The sequence below is a fragment of the Triticum dicoccoides genome, chromosome 7A, assembly GCF_002162155.2.
Source record: "Triticum dicoccoides isolate Atlit2015 ecotype Zavitan chromosome 7A, WEW_v2.0, whole genome shotgun sequence".
NCBI lineage: Eukaryota > Viridiplantae > Streptophyta > Magnoliopsida > Poales > Poaceae > Triticum > Triticum dicoccoides.
This window is the reverse complement of record NC_041392.1, coordinates 617,358,122-617,367,200: the sequence shown is the minus strand read 5'-3', so window position 1 is coordinate 617,367,200 and position 9,079 is coordinate 617,358,122. Positions and strand designations below refer to the sequence as shown.

The 9,079-nt window shown below is 44.4% G+C and overlaps 1 long non-coding RNA gene across 1 annotated transcript; it reads left to right on the top strand.

The window, feature by feature from the left end:
* The first annotated feature begins 1,610 nt into the window (after nt 1-1,610).
* On the top strand, nt 1,611-4,086 carry LOC119328314. Its single transcript, XR_005158915.1, has 3 exons — nt 1,611-2,075; nt 2,191-2,512; nt 3,390-4,086. It is a non-coding gene; the product is annotated as an uncharacterized LOC119328314 (long non-coding RNA).
* Nucleotides 4,087-9,079: the final 4,993 nt, after the last annotated feature.

Here is a 9,079-nt window from a genome sequence, read left to right as displayed (position 1 = left end):
GGAAATTCCACTGTTCTGTACATGCTCGTATTTGTTTTTTATACAAATGGCACTACTACTCCAACACATTCGAGATTGGCCCTGTTTGGATCCCTAAGTTAGAGTTAGTTTTAATTAGTTGGGGCTTAAATAACCCGAAAGTATCTAAATATGGTGAGTTAGTTTGGGTTAGTTGGATCTAACCCACCTCAAAAAACTAACCCACGCTAAAGGAGCTTATTTGGGTTAGTTCTCCTAGGCCCACTAGAAAAAATAGTAAAAAAAGTTATCCCTTCCATTCAAACATGGTCCAAAGTAGTTAAATAATTGAGAAATAATATTTATTGTCAATCTAACCCTACGATCCAAACAGCTCTTTGGTTAGAGTTAGTCTAGGTTAGTTTAAAGTTAGAATCTAACTCTAACCTCTAACTGAGTTAGAGTATCCAAACAGGGCCATTGTATATCGGACCGCTTATTTTTTCCGGTTTTAGTGTGGGCTTTATTATGTGAAATTTATTCATTCCAAACTTCCCATCTTCTTTAGTTAAACAAACGATTGTGCATCTGAGGTAATGTTGCACGTATAACGAGTTGTCGACTTTCCTCTCCGGCATCTTATTTCTTTGCCAATCATCCATCCAATTAGGCAATTGCTCGAGTCAAGACCCCGAGTCTATAAAACATGGCGCGCAACTTCGCAGCTATTCGATCCGGTGCACCACCGTCGCTCCATTATTTCTCGGCGTGTTCGTTGTTTTGTGCTGTCCGAGAGAGCAGTTGCACCCATGTGTTTATTCCTTCTTGCCGGTCCCGAAATAACATTCGCAACATCCGCAAAAAAAAAAACATTCGCAAGATCGGTAGGACCGTAGGATTACTCATTTTCTCCTAGTGTCGTCTCTTTTCTATGTCAAGTTTTTTTATGCCAAGGTCGTAGTGTCCTGTCGATGTCGCAATCCGGACACGCACTAGCAGGTGCCCACGTCAGCGCCAGAATTGTATACCCCCGCCGTTTTCCAGGGGTCGTGTCTACAAGTGGCAGGGATTAGCTACACCATTTTAGGGGGCTATTAGTACGGATTAGGAGTCCAGTCGCTCTCCGAACGTACTGCCGGTACGTCCATGCTCAGTTGGCCTAACCATCTTATTATCCATTGTTTTATCGTCTAACCATACTTGTAGACCATCCCGGCAAGTCCGCACCGCTGGCTAAGCGTAACACGCTGAACTGCTATCTGAATCTGACAGTGTAATCTGGAGTAGCACTGCAAATCCAAACGATTTCCGCGCGACCCTTGCCGACGCAAACGAGTTCTGCGTACTTCGATCGCTTGATATTTCCGCGGCAAAGCAGAGTCGACGAAACGGAAAAGGCTGCGGCGCTTTCCACGAGAAATCACGATCGCCGACGCCCGTTGACGACATAACAAAGTGTATCTACTACCCCTATAAAAGCACGAAAGGACGGAGAACCAATTCATCTCATTCATCCAATCAAAAAATCTAACGATCCAAATTATCCTAATGTTTTAGCATCAAACACGGTAGCTCAACCCACTAATCCCGCGACCGACCCCTGTAATCCCTTCCCCCCGAGGCTCGAAGAAAAAAAATCCCCCCACCACAACCCCACGCTCTCCCATCGGTTGCTCCTATCTGCCGCGGCCCGCCGCTCCCTCTTCTGCTTCACGGGACGCCGGATGCCCCGCTGCTCCGCCGGTCACCGCGCTCCCCACCCCCAGCAGTTGCCGTCGCTCACTCCACCAGAGACTCGCAGCAAAGATTCTGCGGCGGAGGCCTGGAAGAAGGACGAAGGGGGTGGGGTCGTTGCCGGCGATGAGCACATCTCCGAGCAGTCTCTTTGGACGAGGTTTTTTCTCTCTCTCCCGTCTCGATGGAGTCGGCTACTCTTTCCCTCCCTTGCCCTGCCCTCCCCTAGCGGAGGCGACACACTCCTCTCATCTATCGCCCGGGGATGCCCTGCCCTCCCGTGGGGAATGGGATCTGGTGGCGCCCTTCGAACGTCGAGAGGTGGCACAACCCGCCACACACTTGTCCCCCCTCCTCAGGATCCTCAATTTCTCATCTAAAAGGTTTTGTCTGCGTGCGCGTGCCTCTGGTTTCATTCATGAATTAATCTTATCTGGAAGTGTGGTGATCGTGCATGTCTGTTTGTGTTCTAAGGCATTCAACTTGCTTCTTGTGCAGGTTTATGTGGATGGAACTACCACCATATCCACCCAGCCTTTTGGTTTGGTCTTGTGATGCTGACGCACATTGCCTTTCATGTTCCTACTATCCGCCTTTCAGTTTTAACTTGTAATGCTGACGCATATTTTCTTTCAACAGCTATGATATTTCTGTCCTACATGGATGTATGCAACTGCATGAATGGAACAACGAAGCCCCTGTCATGAAAATTCCAGAATGATGGCAGAGATACCGAGGCGTGAAATAAAAGGCAAATGTGAAGCTCCTGCATCAATCCTCAGACTGATTCCTGCAAATTTTCCTGCAGAACTACAACATGGTAGTCTTGAAGTAAATACTATTTCTGTTATTTTCTATGTGTTTTTAGCAGAATAGATAGTTAGTATTGTTTTTCCTCTCAAGTTCAAGATGAGGGCGACCAATTAAGAAAACAGTTTGGTGAGATGGAGTGGCGGGTTTGCTAGAATTAATGTAGCTTATTCTGCCGCAAACTTCTGTTCATGCCTATGACATCTTCTGGGATCTTTTTTTTCAGGAAACTATTTTGTTTACTCCATCCTATTGGCATGTCTATTGCAGCAGTGAAACTTAAACGAACACTTCTAGGCTAGATATTATTAAGGTGTGCATACGTTGATCCTTTACATGGATCTTGCCATCTTTATTTGCCAGTCAATTGAACTATTTGAGAATCTTGAAGGCAAGCTCAAGGAAATACATCATTACCTTTTAGTTTTACTTTTGAGTTGTTGGAATCAATCTGGAAAACATCTTCCTATTGTAGATACAATATTTACTGCTTTGTAGTCTTATACTCTGTTTGTTATTGCACATTACGGAAATAGTAAGATTATGCTTATGCCATTGTGCTGATAGACATTGGCTACTTAATAGTATGGAGAGGACAATATCGAAAAGGACGGTGATATAAGGAAAGCGAGGAGTGGAAAAGGAAGAAAGTTGGGATGACAATTATAAATAGTTTAGTACTCCGAATCTTTATGCACTGAGGTATTCATTGTGGTAGAAATAAGTGTTTTAAAAGGCTCATGATTTTGGCGAAACTGTATGATGTATGTGTGTTCTTTCACATGGACAAACATGAAAGGGTATCCATTATGAAATCATAGACCAGTGATGTATCATTTCTTTGTCTTCCATATTGCAAACATGGCTCACATGGCCGCACTCTGCAGAATATCGAGTTTGATGACGATGATGATTGGAAGTTGGAACCAAGAGGAGGAAGCAAGTAAGTTTCATTTGATTTTCTATTCATATGGCGGCTACTCTGACCAGATATGTAAAGTCTGGATTGGTTTACTTACTTTCTTGTATGTTCTATACTTACAGTTTTTCAGTACTTGATTCTTGTTGCTGCTCAGTGTATCACTAAATAATCAGTGTTTTTGGGTACTTGCTTCTTGTTGCCTCACAATGTATCACTAAATAATCAGTTGACCAGTGTAGGCAATGGTGCATCGATCCTATTTAGTTCTGGTTCTGTATGCCTCCCCAGCTACAGCTTATCCCAAAAAATATTAGCATACAAATTGATATCAGTTGTGGGAGACTCGGCTACGCCTCCAATGCCTCCAATGTGGTGGCGGTCATGGTGGACGCCACCATGTGAGCTTCAGCTCATTTGGGTGTAACTGGAGCGATTTCCTTCGCAGTTCAAGTCTGGGCAGTTTTTTATGTGCATGTAATCCCGTTTTGCACAGTCCCTAGCATTATTAATTTTATTTTTCTGCCAATAACAACAAAGTAATGTGTGCATCACTAGTAGAAAACAGGGCTTTGGTCCAGGCCGGGTCAGCCCATTAGTCCCGGTTCAGTCCAGAACCGGGACCAATGTGGGCATTGGTCCCGGTTCGTGAGCCCAGGGGGCCGGCCGCGCCACGTGGGCCATTGGTCCCGGTTCATCTGGACCTTTTGGTCCCAGTTGGTGGGATGAACCGGGACCAATGGGCCTCGCTCCTGGCCCACCACCATTGGTCCCGGTTCGTGGCTTAAACCGGGACCAAAGGCTCCCCTTTAGTCCCGGCTCATGTCACCAACCGGGACCAATGAGGTGCCTATATATACCCCTCGCTCGCGAGCAGAGCACCTCAGTGCTCTGTTTTTCTCTGGCCGAGGGGGAGAGGGCTTTGTGGTGCTCTAGCTCACCTCCTATGCACATGAGGTGTTCGATGGAATGCACGAGCCACACTACTTAAGCTTTCTCCTCTCAAAGCTCGACCTCCAAGCTCCATTTTCCTCGAGATTTGTCTAGATTTAGCGGTCCGTCACGCCCCGTCCCCGTCTTCACCGCCGTCGATCACCCGCGCCGATCTCATCACCGACACCACCGTGGTGAGCCTCTTGTTCTTATCTTCTTTCTGAAAGGAAAAATATTCTTACTTGTATGTTTAGATAGATACTTGTATCATTTTCTTACATTTATTATTGCATCTTATATAGTGCGATGGTTTTGGTATCCGCCCCCGTCGGCCCTCGTCCTGTCTATGATTCGGATGTGGTATGTATATTATCTTTATAACTATTGGTTCATTTATTGTTTATGAAAATTATGCCGACCAGCGTGACATAGATTTTATTTATCTAGGATGTATGTGAATTGGAAATGCCAACCGACATTATTGTCGAGAGGTTAAATTTAGTTGGAGAAGAAAACAATTTGTTGAAGGAAAAAATAAAAAAAAATTGAGGAGGAGAAGATGATATTGGAGTTGCATGTTGCGGATGTCGTCGATCATCACAAGATCAAGATGGATGCAATGCGCTTGAAGATTAGAAAGATTAGAAAATATGCCATTCATACCGAGGCTTGGTATCATTATGTCGTTGGATCAATTGTTACCTTGGTTGTGATTATGATCGCATTTGTTTTTGCATTGAAATGTTTTACATAGTTTCAATGTATGGTTTAATTAATTAGATGCTCTAGAGAGCTATATGTTGTTAGATGAGAACTATGTATGCACTTTGGTTTTAATGTGATGATGAACTTCTATTAATTTGGACACTTAATTATATATAGTGCACGCAGATGAACCGACAATGGATGTACGGTGACAGACACACCCGCGAGTATATTAAGGGCGTGCATGAGTTTCTCGATGCGGCTGAGGCAAACAAGCAGAATGGTTTTATGTGTTGTCCATGCACTGAATGTGGGAATACGAGGTCTTACTCTAACCGGAAAATCCTTCACTCCCACCTGCTTTACAAGGGTTTCATGCCATACTATAATGTTTGAACGAGTCACAGAGAAATAGGGGTTATGATGGAAGACGGCGAAGAAGAAGACTACGATGACAACTGTGTGCCCCCTGAATACGGTGATGCTGCAACGGGGGGAGCTGGTGAAGATCAAGAGGAATTAGACGATGTGTCCAATGATGCTGCAACGGGTGAAGCTGCTGAAGATCAAGAGGAAGCAGACGATGTGCCCGATGATGATGATCTCCGCCGGGTCATTGTCGATGCAAGGCCGCAATGCGAAAGTCAAAAGGAGAAGCTGAAGTTCGATCGCATGTTAGAGGATCACAAAAAAGGGTTACACCCCAATTGCGAAGGTGGCAACACAAAGCTCGGTACCGTACTGGAATTGCTGCAGTGGAAGGCAGAGAATGCTGTGGCTGACAAAGGATTTGAGAAGCTACTGAAAATATTGAAGAAGAAGCTTCCAAAGGATAACGAATTGCCCGACAGTACATACGCAGCAAAGAAGGTCGTATGCCCTCTAGGATTGGAGGTGGAGAAGATACATGCATGCCCTAATGACTGCATCCTCTACCGCGGTGCATACAAGGATCTGAACGCATGCCCGATATGCGGTGCATTACGGTATAAGATCAGACGAGATGACCCTGGTGATGTTGACGGCGAGCCCCCTAGGAAGAGGGTTCCTGCGAAGGTGATGTGGTATGCTCCTATAATACCACGGTTGAAATGTCTGTTCAAAAACAAAGAGCATGCCAAGTTGATGCGATGGCACAGTGAGAACCGAAAGAAAGATGGGAAGTTGAGAGCACCCGCTGACGGGTCGCAGTGGAGAAAAATCGAGAGAAAGTACTAGGATGAGTTTGCAAAGGACCCAAGGAATGTATGGTTTGCTTTAAGGGCGGATGGCATTAATCCTTTTGGGGAGCAGAGCAGCAATCACAATACCTGGCCCGTGACTCTATGTATGTATAACCTTCCTCCTTGGATGTGCATGAAGCGGAAGTTCATTATGATGCAAGTTCTCATCCAAGGCCCTAAGCAACCCGGCAACGAAATTGATGTGTACCTAAGGCCATTAGTTGAAGAACTTTTACAGCTGTGGAATGAAAACGGTGTACGTACGTGGGATGAGCACAGACAGGAGGAATTTAACCTTAAGGCGTTGCTGTTCGTGACCATCAACGATTGGCCCGCTCTCAGTAACCTTTCAGGATAGACAAACAAAGGATACCACGCATGCACGCACTGTTTAGATGACACTGAAAGTATATACCTGGACAAATGCAGGAAGAATGTGTACCTGGGCCATCGTCGATTTCTTCCGGCAAACCATCAATGTCGAAAGAAAGGCAAGCATTTCAAAGGCGAGGCAGATCACCGGAAGAAGCCCGCCATGCGCACCGGTGATCACGTGCTTGCTATGGTCAATGATTTATACTATGTAATCTTTGGAAAGGGTCCCGGTGGACTAGCTGTTCCGAATGACGCTGAGGGACACGCACCCATGTGGAAGAAGAAATATATATTTTGGGACCTACCCTACTGGAAAGACCTAGAGGTCCGCTCCTCAATCGACGTGATGCACGTGACGGAGAACCTTTGCGTGAACCTGCTAGGCTTCTTGGGCGTGTATGGGAAGACAAAAGATACACCTGAGGCACGGGAGGACCTGCAATGTTTGCACGAAAAAGACGGCATGCCTCCGAAGTAGTATAAAGGTCCTGCCAGCTACGCTCTTACGAAAGAAGAGAAAGAAATCTTCTTTGAATGCCTGCTCAGTACGAAGGTCACGACTGGCTTCTCGTTGAATATAAAGGGAATAATAAATATGCTAGAGAAAAAGTTTCAGAACCTAAAGTCTCATGACTGCCACGTGATTATGATGCAACTGCTTCTGGTTGCATTGAGGGGGCTTCTACCGGAAAACGTCCGATTAGCCATTGTGAAGCTATGTGCATTCCTCAATGCAATCTCTCAAAAGGTGATAAATCCAGAAATCGTACTAAGGCTAAGGAGTGATGTGGCGCAATGTCTTGTCAGTTTCAAGCCGGTGTTCCCACCATCCTTCTTCAATATCATGACGCACGTCCTAGTTCATCTAGTCGACGAGATTGTCATCCTGGGGCCCGTATTTCTACACAATATATTCCCCTTTGAGAGGTTCATGGGAGTCCTAAAGAAATATGTCCGTAACCGCGCTAGGCTAGAAGGAAGCATCTCCATGGGCCATCAAACAGAGGATGTTATCGGGTTTTGTGTTGACTTCATTCCTGGCCTTAAGAAGATAGGTCTCCCTAAATCGCGGTATGAGGGGAGACTGACTGGAAAAGGCACTCTTGGAAGAGACTCAATAATATGCAGGGACGGATATTCTTGGTCTCAAGCACACTACACAGTTCTACAGAACTCTACCTTGGTGACCCCGTATGTCGATGAACACAAGAACAGTCTGCGCTCCAAACACCCGGAGCAGTGCGACGACTGGATTACATGTGAACACATCAAGACTTTCAGCAGTTGGTTGGAAACACGTCTCAGAGGTGACAACACTGTTTGTGATGAGTTGTACTTGTTGTCCAGGGGACCATCTTTGACTGTATTGACTTACAAAGGATACGAGATAAATGGGAATACATTTTACACGATCGCCCAAGATCAAAAGAGCACCAATCAAAATAGCGGTGTCCGCTTTGATGCAGCAACCGAGAGCGGAAAGGACACATATTATGGTTACATAGTGGACATATGGGAACTTGACTACGGACCTGATTTTAAGGTCCCTTTGTTTAAGTGCAAATGGGTCAATCTGTTAGGCGGCGGGGTACAGGTAGACCCACAGTACGGAATGACAATAGTGGATCTGGAAAATCTTGGGTACACTGACGAACCGTTCGTCCTAGCCAATGATGTGGCACAAGTTATCTATGTGAAGGACATGTCTACCAAACCAAGAAAAAGAAAAACATAAGGAAGCGAATACATCATACGATGAGCCAAAGCGCCACATAGTTCTTTCAGGAAAAAGGGACATCCTGGGAGTGAACAGCGAGACAGACATGTCTGAAGATTATGAAAAGTTTCATGAAATTCCTCCCTTCAATGTCAAGGCTGACCCAAGCATCCTGATAAACAATGAAGATTATCCATGGTTACGGCGCAATAAGCAAATGACACAAGCGAAGAAAAAGTGAAGACTTTCTCCCGCAACTATTATGATGATACCATGCCAACTTTGTAACACACGAACATGCTACCATTGTCCGTTTTGTACATGCACATGCTATGTGGGTGAAATTATGATACCATCCCAACTTTCAACTTTTTCAGAGTTTATTTGAAAGTGATTGTCCATTTTTTACACGAAGTGCATCAATTTTTCTCTATAAGCGCATCTATTCTCATCTTTTCAGTAAGTTAATCACAAACTTGTGATTCAAACAATTTTCAAAGAATTCAAATTTTAACTATTCAAATTTGAAAACTAATGGCACTAACAGAAAGTTTATAATTTTTCTAAAACTAATGGCACTAACAGAAAGTTTATAATTTTGCTAACCTAAAAGCAAACAGAATTAAAAATTAAAGAAAAAACAAAAGAAAATAAATAATGCAAAAAACAAATCAAAAAACAGGAAAAAAACTATTTTTATAGTAA